At 37.1% G+C, this 15,494-nt stretch overlaps 1 long non-coding RNA gene across 2 annotated transcripts in view; it reads right to left on the bottom strand.

Moving 5' to 3' along the window:
- Positions 1-14,546: 14,546 nt before the first annotated feature.
- LOC143676320 (uncharacterized) overlaps positions 14,547-15,494 on the bottom strand; it is a 39,142-nt gene continuing 38,194 nt past the window's right edge. Inside the window, exon 4 of one of the 2 annotated variants that reach the window (XR_013172001.1) lies at positions 14,547-14,658. This is a non-coding gene — a long non-coding RNA (uncharacterized LOC143676320). The remainder of the gene's footprint in view (positions 14,659-15,494) is intronic. The other variant, XR_013172000.1, reaches the window with a different exon arrangement.

Raw genomic sequence — 15,494 nt, forward strand, 5'->3', positions numbered from 1 at the left:
GAAATTTTGATTCCCAGTGTGATTAGTTCTCTTAATCAAGGGTTATTCACCTGTTTACTTTGGCACATTGACAGTAAACTTGGACATTTAGTGTTTCTCCCATTTCCCACGTCCTGGTCATAAGGGCAGGAGTCTGTTTTTAAAATATTTTAATTGAGAAATCTTCACACACATATATTCCATACATGGTGTACAATCAATGGCTCACAATATCATCATAAGTGATGTGTATTCATCACATGATCAGTTTTTAAAACATTTATATCACTCCAAAAAAAGAAATAAAAAGAAAAAACTCATACATACCATACAACTTACCCTTACCCCTCTTTCTCATTGACCATTAGTATTTCCATCTACCCAATTTATTTTACTCTTTGTCCCCTCTATTATTTATTTATTTATCCATATTTTTTTACTCATTAGTCCATAGCCTGGACAAAAGGAGCATCAGACACAAGGTTTTCACAATCACATGGTCACACTGTAAAAGTTATACAGTTATACAATCATCTTCAAGAATCAAGGCTACTTAGAACACAGCTCAACAGTTTCAGGTACTTCCTTCTACCCACTCCAATACACCATAAACTAAGAAAGGATATCTATATCGTACATAAGAATACCTCCAGAATAAACTCTCAACTCTGTTTTAAATCATTCTACTGAAACTTTATTTTGTCTCATTTCTCTCTTTCTCCTTTTGGTCAAGAAGGCTTTCTCAATCCTTAATGCTGGGTCCTCACTCATCCCAGGATTCCTGTCCCACGTAGACTCCCCTGGGAGTCATGTCCCATGTAGGAGGGGAGGGCAGTGAGTTTACCTGCTGAATTGGCTTAGAGACAAATGCCACACCTGAGCAAGAAAGAAGTCCTCTGGGGGTAACCCTTAGGCCTAATTTTTTTTTTTTTTTTTTTTTTTTTAAAGACAGAGAGAAGGAAGGAAGGATGGAAGGAAGGAAGGGAGGAAGAAAGGGAAACATCTTTAAACATTTTCTTGTTTTTTATTATATTTTGTTTGTTTGTTTGTTTTTTACATGGGCTGGGGCCGGGAATCGAACCGAGGTCCTCCGGCATGGCAGGCAAGCACTTTGCCCGCTGAGCCACCGCGGCCCGCCCTTAGGCCTAATTTTAAGCAGGCTTAATTAAGGGCAGGAGTCTTAACTCGCTTTTTTTTTTTTAAAAAAAAAAGATGATCCTCATGGCAGAATAGGCACTTCCTAAAAGCCATGGTCACTGGGTTTGTTGGCATAATTTTTTATGTCAATCCAGGCTTCATTTACATCATATTATTTAAGTGAACTGATGCCAGAAAACTCTGAACTTTCTCATATACCTGGCAAAGTAAATCTCTCGAGAAAAACTGTAAAAGACAGTATCTAGGGGGAAAAGTATATTACTGAATATCCATCTTAACATACCCGTCTACATTTCATTGTTTTTTAGCTGTTTTATAACTCCAAGTTATAGAAAATTAATAGAAATACAAATAATTTTTGTCTATAGAAGTGCAAATTATTTGTCTCTAGGGAAAATGCAATTGATTGCTGTCCCATCAATACAGACTGCTTGTGCATTATCTGTAAACTCATTTAAGCATTTCTGACTGCCTAAGTATGTATATGTTTCTTGAAATCACCTTTGAATTATTTGTTACATCTTACTACTTCACTCATTTGTTAATAAGCTAAATAAAATTTGACATGTGTTCATTTAATATTTGCATGAGGGTAGTAATTTTACCTTTATTTTCAAAATATCTTTTAACAAACAACATTGGCAACAAAAATGATTTATTAAGATCTTACTTTGTGCCAGATGGTACTATGCTGAGTATTTTGCATGTATTATTTTATTTAATTCTCACAAATACCCTCAGTGGTATTTTCTACTATCATTATCATTTTACAGATGAGATAAACAAGACTTTTCAAGTGCCAGTATTTTGCCAAGTCTCACACAGCCTGCCTGACTCCAAGGCCACTCTATATCCATTCTGATGTATTGCCTATGATATTTATCCATATGTACTGTAAAATTTAGCTAATTATTTAATCCCAATAAATATTTATATATATTCATGATTTTATGAAAATCTTGACCATACGACTGTATTTATATGCTTCTAAAAGAAAGTGAGTCTATACATGCAAGATTTAAACTACTGGTCTACAGAAAAAAGTTCAAATTCCTAATGTACAAGACCCTTCCTTAATTGGCACCTGTCTATCTTTGCAGCAGCTGGGTTTGTTTAACACAAACTCCTATGCCCTGGGGCATACCGAAGCCACTAGGACCTCATGTTTCCACTCATGCTATTATTTTCTTTGCTGGAATGTTTTTCCCCAATTTGCAATTTTGGATTACCTGTTCACACTTCAAAACTGAAATTAAGCACACTTCCTCCTAATGTTTCGCTGACTTTGTCAGCCCCCTTACTGCCCCTCCTCCATATTCCAGGAGCAATCTGACTGTTTTGTTTCAGTGATTATGAAACTGCCTTAGAATTGTCTGTGTACATGTTTATTTTTCCCACTCTTGATCATCCCCTGAAGGTCAGGAAATGTGCTGTGGTTTTCTCTGTATTTCAAAGCAATGACTGATACACAAGGTGCTTGGAAAAAAAATACGTTAATCAATTCACTAATGTATGGAATGCTATAAATATTTATTTGTTTATTCGTTGAAGCTACCAATATATTCTTAGAAACTACCACCATTTCCATGGCCTTTTCTTTGAAGAGAAATGGAAGGCTTAGATAGTAGTTCAATACAGCAGAAAGCCTCACACTATTGTGATAGGATTTGCATTCTTTAGTGCAAATATTATGAGACTGGCACTGTGGTTTTGCCCCATGTGTGTGGTTCTGCTTATGTGAAAGAACTTCCCCAACATTTGTCGTGCTGATAATATCTGTTTCAAGTTTCCTGAAAACAGGAAGTAACTTTTATTGACCTTGGTAAGTCAATGCCCGTTTTATACAACATATACATGGATGCTCAGTTGGTAATACCTCATTATACCACTTGGGGTAATGAGAATAATCATACTGCATTATTCTACTATAAGAATAGATTAATATTTAAGTCCTCTAGTCAACTTTACCAAATATACTAAATCTGCATAATCTGTGACAACTGTCTGATCAACATCATATAATTAATGTACTTATTCAGAGGACTTCTTAGCTTTCCTTGCCCTAATATAAAAATATGCAGCTGCTAATAAAAAGGAAATGAAGATCAGAAAGCATTCCACTCTACAAAAACAAATTAACTTGCTTCACTGCTCTACCCTCCTTTGAAAAAGTCCTCTTTATTAAATGCTTTGCATTTTAATGATTGTGATCTATTGATTGTTTTTTGGTAATAACATTACAGGAGGACTTAAAACATGCTTCATCTTCTCATTCTGGATAGACATTTTGAGGTTCAGTAAGATAGTGTATGTGTCTCTAAAAATATACAGTGAAAACCAGTAAAGGAACTGGTTAAAAGGAACATGTATTGGGCAAGGGGAAGCATGTGGTGAAAACAGTTTTTTAATCTGCTCATCCAGTTTGTTAATATAAAAGAGTGAAGGTAGTTTGGATCATCTTCTCTATAATTATTCCACTTAAAGAATGTCCTCAATCCATCCAATAGCTGGTGAGAGGAAAGCAGTTGGAGTGAGGACATAAAATAGGGATCAGACAAACAAAGGATGGCTCTTCAAATTTTATTAATTTCACCCCTAATGCCTATAAGCTTCAATTTCAGTATCAATAAACATTTATTGAGTGTCTGTTAGGAGTCAGGCACCATGCAAGGAAGGTCCAGAAACCCAGTATCATGCAAATAAAGGGCCTCTCAACAAGGCTCTGTGTATGATTGTTTATTCTTTTTTTTAAATGTATTATTTTATTTAATACATTTTTTAAAAGTGCCATACACTTCTGGGAATGAGGGAAATGTGATGTTGAGAGTGCTGCTGTAAACTCTAGATCTTTGAAGTTATTAGTATATCTTTGCATCTTAACACATTTTCCCCATAAATTCATCTGGCTTCCAACTGCAGCAATTTCCATGAGAATATGTTGACTCCAGGACCCATGGTTTTAAATCATTACTGAACTAGAGGATTTGCCCTGCCCTCAGAGTACCAGGATATTTAATGCAGATTCCATGTTTATAAACAGTGTTTTATAAAGACCTGAAGAGTGGCATTTGCTTAATGGGCCCTGTTCTTCCAAATGAACCCCATTGAGATAACTTATATGAACAACATAGCGCAAAACCTCCATTATGAAGCTCCACCATGCGCAAAACGAAAATCTCTACCTCCTGAGCTCCCATCACTGAACTATATTGAGACCAAGCTATAGGGCAAATGCATTGGATCCACCATTGTCCAGCAGGCACATACTATGAAAGGAAAGGATCACAGTGAACTATTCAAACAGTTGGGACTTCAGCTAAATGTTGACACAGCATTGTCATTAGTGTCACACTTAGTCTTTAAAAGTTGTTGATTAGGAACTTTTGTTGATTCAAGGTACTTGAGGCAAATATCTTTGAACATGTTTATAGAAGACCATTTTCAATATAATTTTAGGTCCATAAATAAGAAAATTGTCCCTCCAGGTTTCTTCAAAGGGGCTTCAGAAGACTATGGAATTTTGAGCAAACCAGATAATTTCCCTAAGCTTCAGTTCCTGCACCTCTAGAATTGGAAGAAATAAAATACCCATGCATGGGAAGAGTTTGCTGTTAATCTTGGGATCCATCCATAACTGGAGACAAATTAAAGCAAAACAGGTCAGGAAAGTGGGGTTAAAAGCAATAGAGCAGGCACCAGTCCTGTCCATTAACAAGGACTAGTGATGTGCCAGGCATGGAATTGGAGCCTGGACTAAAATGGAAGCCCAGACCCAGGGCCCTGAACCTAGGAACCCCATTAAGAAACTGGTGGTGTGCTATGAGGAGAGTCATCATGATGTACAGGGAAATGGGGGAGGGAGGAGGGAGGCGGGAGTAGCAGGTAGGGTGGGGGTGCAGGACTTCTTTTCAGCACTAAGTCTTTCCTTCCCAGTCAAATAAATTAGGAAAAGAGGCTGGATAAGGGTTAATAAAAGATATCTAAGTTAATTAACCCAGTACAAGTCACGTGATTTTCAGTGCCACTGTATCTTCTATAAAGTGGGGCATCAATAATACTTAATTCAGGCATGATGGCAAAGAGTAAGCATTATCTTAATGAAAGTTTATTACGAGGAAGTCACACCATAAACTTAGCGCCCACCGAAGTGTCTCTAACATCATCAGCATTACTCCTTTAATTTCAGGCATTGTGCCCCTAGGATAATTTCCCTCTCCTTCCTTCTATTCTTCTTTCCTTTTCTATTTATCAGAGGACACCTATGGTTGCTTCAAGCAGCTGTATGAGTCATAGCAGGTTTTCAATAGGAAATGTTTTAGGGGCTGGGTTATAGGAGTAGGCAATGGCTTGTGGGTGAATTTCTAAAAGTTTATAAACCAAAATGAAATGAAAGGCTCTGTGAAGCCCTCTGCCTCAATACTGAAAAACAAGCATCAAACTGTATCAATGAAGGTAAAGGTAATTGATACCCATTTGTAGAAATTGAATAGATTATATGGGCAAAAACAGCACAGTGAATTCACAGCTCACTTAAAAAAAACTGTGTAGACCTCACTGCTTACAGTTAGGTCTCTCTTACATTGCTTACATTACAATGCTTACAGTGAACTTCTCTTCTTTTTAAAGACATGAAACGTAAAAGAATTTGATGTTTCCTTTTTGGGCTTTATGTTTTAAAAAATGAATATTTCTTTTACTATAGGTAAGACATCAAAAAGAACATTCAAAGGTTATATACATAAACATATACACATATATCCACATATGTGTGTCTTGGAGGAGAGAGCTGCCCTACTAGCTTAGCCATGCCTACCAAATATAGCTATACTGTCATTTTTCTTGATGACTATTCATTTTTTTAAGTGGTGCATCATTTGCATATACTGCTGACACAAAGTAGGCAATATGGTACTCTTCATGGGTACATGACATTGTTCAAAGGGCAAGAATGATCTCACCAGCAGCTTGTTCAACCCAGAACTATAACTACTTTCATGGCAGCTGAACTGCAGACAATTTCACACATACCTGCTGTAGTAGTTAGGTTCAGGTGTCAACTTACCCAGATGATGGGCCGAGTTGTTCTGTCGCTGTGGACTTAAATCATCAGCATGTGAAATTTATCTATGGCTGATTACATCCATAGTATCAATATCAGCAGATATTGCCCTGTGCCTCCCCAAATTAGTAAATTTGTAACAAAATAAATTCCCTTTATAAAAGCCAGTCCATCTCAAGCGTATTTCATTCCAGCAGTCTTAGCAAACTAAAACACCTAGGAACTAAACTCAGAATTTATGAAATAAACTGTTAAGGCTTGGTGCAACTCTGCTAGAACCAGTTTCAAAGTTTAACCACTGATGCAGCTGACAAATATTCAGAGCTATTCAAAAACTGTGTGGCTGGAACTTTCTGACAAACAGAATGAAAGAGGTGGAGCTGAGTGAACCATTTAAATCCACTAGTCCAGGCTTTCTTATTTGTCAAAATCTTGGAACTCCCTGCGTGATAAAAATTAGAGCTCATGTTGGCACACAAGGCTGAAAATGGTATATAAGTGGGGAGACTAAGTATTAGGTTCTCTTGAGTGCTCATAGCAAGTGAATCTGGCTGGATGTCTAACTTCATCCAAAGCAGAAACTATCTCTCCAGCACCCAGATAGAAGCCCCATGATGCCTCTCTGGGCACTTGATGAGTATAATTTGGGAGATAATAATAACAGCAGCCTCCTGATACAACCTAAATGCATCAAAGGCTTGGCACATGTTACCTCCTCCTGTCCTCATGACAACAGTGTGAGATACTATAATCACTCCCATTTTACAGATATGAAACCTGAGGCTTAGGGCCAAAAATCCCATAGCTAGCAAGTGGTAGAACCATAAGAACTAGGTCCATTTGAGTTGTGCTTCCAACAACAACCCTGTTCATGTTGCTTGCCATGCATGCTAAGCATGTTTTTAATTTTGCCAAAGAAGGCAAGCCCGCAGCTGCCATCAAAAGCATCCCCATGCATTTATATCTAGTTCAATGGGTTAATCAAACTGGATGAAAAGTAAAGCTAAGAAAGTTTTATAGAAACCACAAGAATTGAGATTCTATACAAATATTTCATGAAATGACTCACCCCACATTCTTCCTGTAATGAGTTCTCTGGCTCTTTATAGAGTCTAGTTTCCATTTGCTGAGGTTACACTTCATTACACAGAAACCCTTGAAAATAAAAACATCAAACATCAAAGCAGAATTTGTCTTCTGACCTATTTTTGATGATCATTGGAAACAATGAGGTTTCTGTGCATTTCCCTCCCTTTATGCCCTTTGTGATTACTCCCATCTTTTGTAATTCATTACACCCCAAGGCAATTACTGCATTTTGTGAAATGCACTGCTTTGAAAGAAATTTCCATGAAGAGTTACAAAAACAGAATGCCACATTTCTGAGTAGGGCACTCTTCCTCAGGGCATTGTGGATTAGCCTTTCCATGCTAACGGTTTGGGATAGAGGCAATTTCTTTAGTAGTCCAGTCAGCATATTAAAAATTCCCAGAACGTAATTGTTCATTTTAGACCAGTCATTTGGTGGCTGCCCAAGGCAAGTTACATACTATATTTCTACCCCTTCTCCCTGAACACAGATATATACCCATCTATCCATTGCTCATTTAACCACTTAGCTGAGGATGCCAGCATCTTCAGGGAGATAAAAATAAAACACAGATCAATCTGAAATTTTTCAGAGATTGTGAGGTTGTATTCCACTTCTAACCAGGGCATTTCATAGCTCTGACATAAAGCCCTGGACTTGCAGATCACTTGGGCCAGATGCCATTTAACTAAAACCTATACCAACCCTGAACTAAGTAAGCCAGACTCTTCCCAACCGAAGTGATACTTCAGCATACATGGCCAGAAATTGCATAGGAGGTATTCAAGTAGTGAAAATTAAGTTGTTGGGTTTTTTCATTACTATTATTTTGGTCTTGTTTTATTTAATTGAATTTATATTTCCAGAAATTGACTTATAATGGAGTTTCTATGATTTCTTTTAAGTCAAATTTTAACAAGTTAACCAAGACAAATGGCCTTGATTTCAATATTAGATTAGCAATAAATTCTTCACATAAAAGAAGATAAAAGGGGTCCATTTCAATGCATTTCAAAAGAGAAATAGCAAAGTGAATGTATGTGAACACGTATATGTGTTGAGGCCCTGGACGATAACTACCACAAGGGCAGATGATGTCCTTCAAATCAGACGATTTAAACACAGATACATCGAAGTTATATGCAAGTACAGAATAAGTAAGAAACTTAAATAATTTTCCTCATCTGACAATGAGGTAGCTGCTGAAACTTCCAAAGCCGTAATTTTCTCATCTGTAAAAGAAGGCCTACAAGGTTTCCTTTAGAGAGGTCTTGAGAAGGTTGTTTGAGATCCTGTAGGTAAAAGTGCTTTGTAAACTAAGGGGTCTTGACAGCAGGAGTAGCACATTGCAAGGGGGCAGAACATAAAGGATTCTTGTCCTTTACTCTTCTATTCTTGTCCTGCCTGACAAATGATTACAGAAAGCTATGCCATTCTTTCCCCCCATTCTACTTGTCTCCCTCCAAACTCATCCTGTGCGTGTGAGTGAGTGTGTGTGTGTGTGTGTGTGTGTGTGTGGTGTACTGCTTCTTGACTGCTTTTGTTTCATAATTCTACTACTGACATTACCTTTTACTTGGTAGCATTCAGCTTTGACTACTGCAGAGTTAGAGCTTTCTTTGCTTGTATAGTATATGTTAATGACTTCCGCTCAACTTTTGGAGAAGTTCTAGATAAGTAAGTCAGCCTTTTTAAAGAAACTATGCATTACAGTTGTTTCTAACCAAGAGACTAGAAGCAGAGGGCTCTTTATCAATCCATCAAAAGATTTATTTGAATCTTCTTTTATATATGAGTGAGAGAGAAGTCAATATGTTATAATAGGCATAAGAAATAAACTTGTCAACTAAATAAACTTGTCCTGATCCCTGCCCTTGTAGAGTTTGCAGCCAAGAAATAAATTATATGAGTAACTAGAATATTAAAGTAAGCAGCTCACATTGATTGAAAGCATACTATATGCCAGGCATTGTTTGAAGCATTTTACATGCATTATCTCATTTAATCCTTAAAAGAGCTTTCTTTGCTCACTGTCTCCACATCTTTGTCACCCTTTCTTTCTTGAAATGACAACTTAGTTTGCTGGGGCTGCTGTAACAAAGCAACACAAACTTTATGGCTTAAAACAACAGCAACTTATTGTCTCACAGTGCAAAAGGCTAGAAGTACAAAATCAAGGTGTTGGCAGGAGCATGCTTCTTCTGAAGTTTGTAGAGTTCAGTCGTTAGCTTCCTAGTACTCCATAACTCAATTACTGCTTCTATTACATGACTGCATCTCTCTGTCTTCTGCATCAGCCATCCATCTCTCTGTCCAAATTTCTGATCATACTGGATTATGGTTGACCCTAATCCAGTTTGGTTTCATTTTAGCTAATAACATCTTCAAAGATCCTACTTACAATTAAGTTCACAGTCATAGGATCAAGGGTTCAGACTCAGACATGACTTTTTGGAAGACACAATTCAATCCATAACAGACATCATTTAAGCTTTTATTCTTACCATCCATTGAAATAGCTGTTACCAAGGTCACAGGCTATCACCAAGTTGCCAAATCCAGTTGAACCATTCTGAGTTCTCATCTGAGGACGCTCCAGTGTTTTTTGTTGTTGTTGTTTTTTGATATGGGCAGGCACCAGGAATTAAACTCTGGTTTCTGGCATGGTAGAACAGAAATCTGCCCGTTTAGCCACTGTGGCCCACCTTCTCCAGTACTTCTGACAAAGTTAACCCCTCCCTCTTTTTTGAAATCCTTCTTTCACTTGCCTTCCTGAATATTACTTTCCTTGTTGCTCAAAAAGAGAGACACCTATTACCACTTCTAGGGATGAAGTATCAGCACATGGAGGTTGGCAAGTGTTTTAATAATACTTGGTGTTGGCAACCCAGTCCTGGAGGAACCAACCCATTTCTTGGTTTGCAGGACAAGGTCACCAACAATGGCCAATGCTGGGAGCTTATTTTCGTGAAACGCTTCTTTTGTGTGCCGTAATGGAGGAACCCTCCTCCTTTCCCACCAGGGCCAGATAAACCACCTGTTGTGAGCTGGATATCATAAAACATGCCCTGCAGAGTCAGACCATCTCCAGTGAATGTTTACATATGCTCAGGACAGTAGGAAAAGGAATGTACCAGGTCTCTCCTTACGTATTAGGGGATTGTGTTTTATCCTTCTAGGCTGACACACCTGGTGAGCACAGGATGTATTTGTGGGTTCCAGGGAAAGGCAGCAGGCCACACTAGGACAGTTCCCTACAAACCCCTGCTTTTCTCTCGTCTGACAGGCTGCTCCTCTTCTGTCTCATTTGCTAACTCCACTTCATCTCCTTGACCTCTTAATATTGGAGTGTGCTGGGCCTCGGATCTCAGATCTCTCCTTTAGGTATCTATCTCCCTGGTGATCCCATTCTTCCTAGTACTTTAAATACACCCCCACACACCAATTGTCCAGTTTCATTGTGTCACCTAAACACTAGCCTACATACTCAACAAATCACATACATACACAAGTTCTCTGTCTGAATAGGAACATCAAACTTAACATGGCCCAAACTGATCTTTGACCCCAAACCATCACACACAAAAAAAAGGATCTGCTTTTCTTTCAGTGTTCTCTAACTTCATTTGGGTGTCTATTCAATGTCTTCTCCTACTTAACATTCTGCTTTCAATTACACTCTAGCCCCATATCATATTAAATATTTATATGTTTACCATCTGTATTAGTTAGGGTTCTCTACAGAAACAGAATCAACACGGAACACTTGCAAATATAAAATTTATAAATATGCCTCACGTGACCATGGAAATGCAGAGTCTAAAATCTGCAGGGCACACTGTGAAGCCAGCAATTTTGATGGATGGTCAGGATGAACTCCACAGGAGGCTCACCAGCCAAAGCAGGAAGAGAGTCTGTCTCTTCTGAATCCTCCTTAATAGGCTTTCAGTGATTAGTTTGAGCATCACTCATTGCAGAAGACACTCCCCTTGGCTGATTACAAATGGAATCAGCTGTGGATGCAGCTGACATGAGCATGATTTAATTCTATGAAATGTCCTCATTGCAACAGACAGGCCAGCACTTGCCCAACCAAACAAAATACCACCACTTGGTCAAGTTGACACATGAACTTGACCATGACATCATCTATCTCTCCAATAGAATGGAAGCAGGAATATCTCCATCTTTTGGAATAGTTGACTAATATATAGTAGCTGTCAAAACATAATTGTTAAATAAAAAATACGTAATTGTCACAACAACTTTACTAAGTAGGCATTTTACTGTCTCCATTTAATAGATGAAGAAATGAAGCACAGAGAAAATAAGTAACTTACCTAAGGTCATAAAGCCAGTGAGTAATGGAACTGGGATTTGAGACTTGGGATATTATTCTGAATCCATTTTCATAGGCCATGTCATTCCTGTGTGGTAATAATATCTCTAGAGAAGTAAAGGGTATACTGGAGTTCACAGAAGGGATACCTAACCCAAGAATTATAAAAAGACACAGCCAGATAAAGAAATATGGCGACTAATAGTCCTAGGCTGAAGCAACCTCATATATGCAAGCAAGGCAAAATCCCAGCTCAGGTTGGTGGTCTGTAATTGGTCAAACGAATAAAATTGCCATTACCACATTATATAAGCATAGAGAAATCAGAGCACAATATCATGGAACAGGCCTATAGTATTCAGTACTACATTCATGAAGACATTTAAATTCCTGGAACCGTCAAATGTAAAGAGAAAAAGGAAGAACTAACTACCATTACAACCACAGCCCTCAGGCCTATAACGAAGCTGTCAGAATTGACAACCCTCAGTCAAATACATTATGGTACTAGTATTAGTCAATAAGGTCAAAACCATAATTAAGTTATAGTTCCACTTCCATTGGGACCTTAGAGAAACAGTAAGTTTAAAAGAAAATGGCAGACCTCTAAATATGTAACTCCTTAGTGGATGTAACCAAGGCTCAAGTTTTTTACAATTCATGACAGAAAAGCAAGAGGAATGTGGAACTGTCTTTCTAAAACCAAAATAAAAACCTGGGAATATTTAACCTCTTACACTTGGTATAAATTTTAGCACAGTTGTATTTGGAAAAAGGAAATAAAGTTTAAAGATTAAGGGAAATAGTAAGAAAGTACTGGGGCCTTGTATGTTTTAGGAACACAAAGCTCAAGATGCCAGTCCACTGGGATTTGTGCTGGAGTTTGTTCTACTATCCATCCTGACTACTTAGGACTATTGTGAAGGGACCTTAGTCACACTGGACTATTCCTTAAATTTTATTTTATATGTATTTATTTTGGTTGGTGAAAGTAGAGTTAAATAAGTTTGAGGTGGGTGAGAATTCTCTTCTCTCAGCCACTCCCTCCCCTGCTAATAAGTCTCAGACCAAATCCTGCCATGTATATAGACTTTATAACAAATCAACTTTTGTTAACAAAACAGGTTTTAAAAATAAACTTTATACAACCTGTTTTGTAGGTTCAGTGAAGTCCCAATTCTGTACTTTCAGATGCTCACTGTGCATGAAAGGCAGATAGACAAATTCAAAGCAGACATGATATAATTCTAAAGGAATGATTTTGCATCTTTTAAAGTATTCTACAAAACAGCAATTCTCCTGAACCAATGGCAGGTCTCACAATTGTTTGAGGTTGAATCCTTAACTACAGGTTAGAATTTGTGTGCCCTCTTTATACAATGGTGAGAGAATCCCTAAAATAATTTAGGCATTCTATACACTTTGAATACTTTTAATGTCACCAAAGATAGCCTATTTTAATCTTCGTCATTTAATTTTACAATGTATTCATACTACATAATACATCATACATATCTACAATTAGTAAGCCACTAATTTTACAATGAAATTCTTTTCTGACATTATTAGTAAAATTTCAAGGATTAGTTAAGATATGGATAGCTAAAGAAGTTAGAAAATTAATTTCTGAGGTACTTTCTGAAATAATGCTAGCTAGAGTCTGGATTGTTATTTAATACCACTGATGACCCCTACAGTTGAAGCTACAATATATATAAAATATATATTATTTCACCAGTGTATGCTGAAATATTACAAAGTAAATTAAAGGTATTGTAAGCAGGAGGTAGCAAGAAATACTACATGTGTCATATCCAAGTCCAGGTGGGTACTTTAAGAAGAACAAAACTTGTCACCATCTGGGCCAAATGGCATTACCCAAATCAGCCTAAGGAAAATGCTTTACTGAAAAACATACTGTTTGAAAATAATTATTGCCTCCTCCCTTACATCTTCAATATTTATCAACTCGAGCCATGAGCAGTGTGCTTTAGATCCATTTATAGTCCTAGACAAGACTTGAAAAAATATTTTGGGGAATGCTTATCAAATTCTGCATAAAACCTTGTGGGGATATAAACTGGAACTAGATAGGAATTTTAGAATAATTTGGGAGGAACTCCTACCTTTATATACTCAAGGGAAGGTAAATAATCCCTTGTGGAGGCTTTCCTGTGCATTTTAGGATGCTCAGCAGCACCCCTGGCCTCTACCCACCAGATACCAGTAACACCCCCTCTCCCAATGTGACAACCATAAATGTCACCACACATTGCCAAATGTCCTTTGGGGGCCAAAATTGACTCCAGTTGAGAACCTATGCCCCAGAGAAACTCTCGCACATATGATCAAAGAGACATGAACAAGTATTTCTATTGCATCACTGTTTGTAATACTAAAGTATCAGAAAGAAATTAATTTTCCAATAGTAGTAATTTGGATCATAATTTTGGTTTATGCCTACAATGAAATTTTATTCAGCACATAATTTTTTTTTTTAAGTCAGAGATGAGCAAGAATAGGGAAGTATTCTGGGAGGGGACATAGCCCCAGTGAATGCAAGAAGATGAGAAAGTGCATGGACTGGGTGGGATGGTGGGGGCAGTTATGACAAGCAGTTTGCTTTGGGGGCAAGTAGAGTAGGAAGAAGGGAGCAGCAGCATGTAAAATTGATTCTGTGTATCTATAAATGTGGGTGAATCTCAAAAGCATAATAATGTTGAATAAAAAAGCAAATTGCTTAAGACTATTATCATGTTGTGCAATATATAAACATTTTAAGTACTTAAAACAATATTCCAAATACTCAAAATAATACTTTAAATGCAGTAAAATTTAAAAAACCTGTGTGGGAATGTTTTCCATGAATTTCAGGGCGGTTGAAGAGGCAAATAATTCAAATGACGTCAGGGGGGGAATGGCTTTAGTTTTCTCAATTTTATTTTACAAAAATAAATGATCTGGGCAGGCAATAGTGATGCAGTGGCAGAGTTCTCGCCTGTCATGCTGGAGACCCAAGTTTGTTTCCCGGTGCTTGCCCATGCAAAAAAAAAAAAAAAAAACAAATAGAAAATTATAGTAAAATATTGTATACTTTAGGTCTGGATAGTGGAATCATGGATGACTGTTACATTATTTTCTGCATAAGTCACTGCAAGTATTTAATAATAAAAATAAAAATGTGAAATACAAATATATTTTAGAATAAATCCATGAGTTACCTTTTGAGGGATTGATTGAAATTGAAAAGCTTATGGTTTCTCAAGGTTAATTTCTTTTCAAATATTCCATTAGACCTCTTAGTTTCTGAATTCCCCTCAACACATAAGAGCTAAATATTTGTTTCACTTCAGTATCATTCATCAGTCAATCAGTCAATAATGCAAAGCCCATAAGATTAGTTGATAGATCTGCTAAAGGAACTTTTAAATTGCATAAACATATTCCTAGTTGGCCTTAGCATCATCAAGGTTCAAACTTTTATTAAGTATTTACATATTTAAATTATACCAGGTAGTGAGTTGACTCTTCATTATGAAAGGCTAATAGCAGCAATTAAGACCATCTCCATCTATGAGAAAAGAACTGGACACATTGGTTGGCTTACAGATCGATTATTTTTTACTAGGGTTATAGTTTTACAAATGCACTTGAACAAACACAATGAACTCACAATGGTGATTAGAATTTAGCCCTTCATCTTTTTATATGAACTATTAATTATCTCTCATTTTTTTATTAAATGACATTCTAAAGAAACAATTTTACAAGTAAGAAATATCTTGTCTCACACTGAGATTGGCAATGCCTGAAACATCTGCAACCTTATTCAAGTCAAAGTTCAGCCCAGGTGGAAGTCTCAACTTATT

This window comes from Tamandua tetradactyla, chromosome 3 (assembly GCF_023851605.1).
Source record: "Tamandua tetradactyla isolate mTamTet1 chromosome 3, mTamTet1.pri, whole genome shotgun sequence".
NCBI lineage: Eukaryota > Metazoa > Chordata > Mammalia > Pilosa > Myrmecophagidae > Tamandua > Tamandua tetradactyla.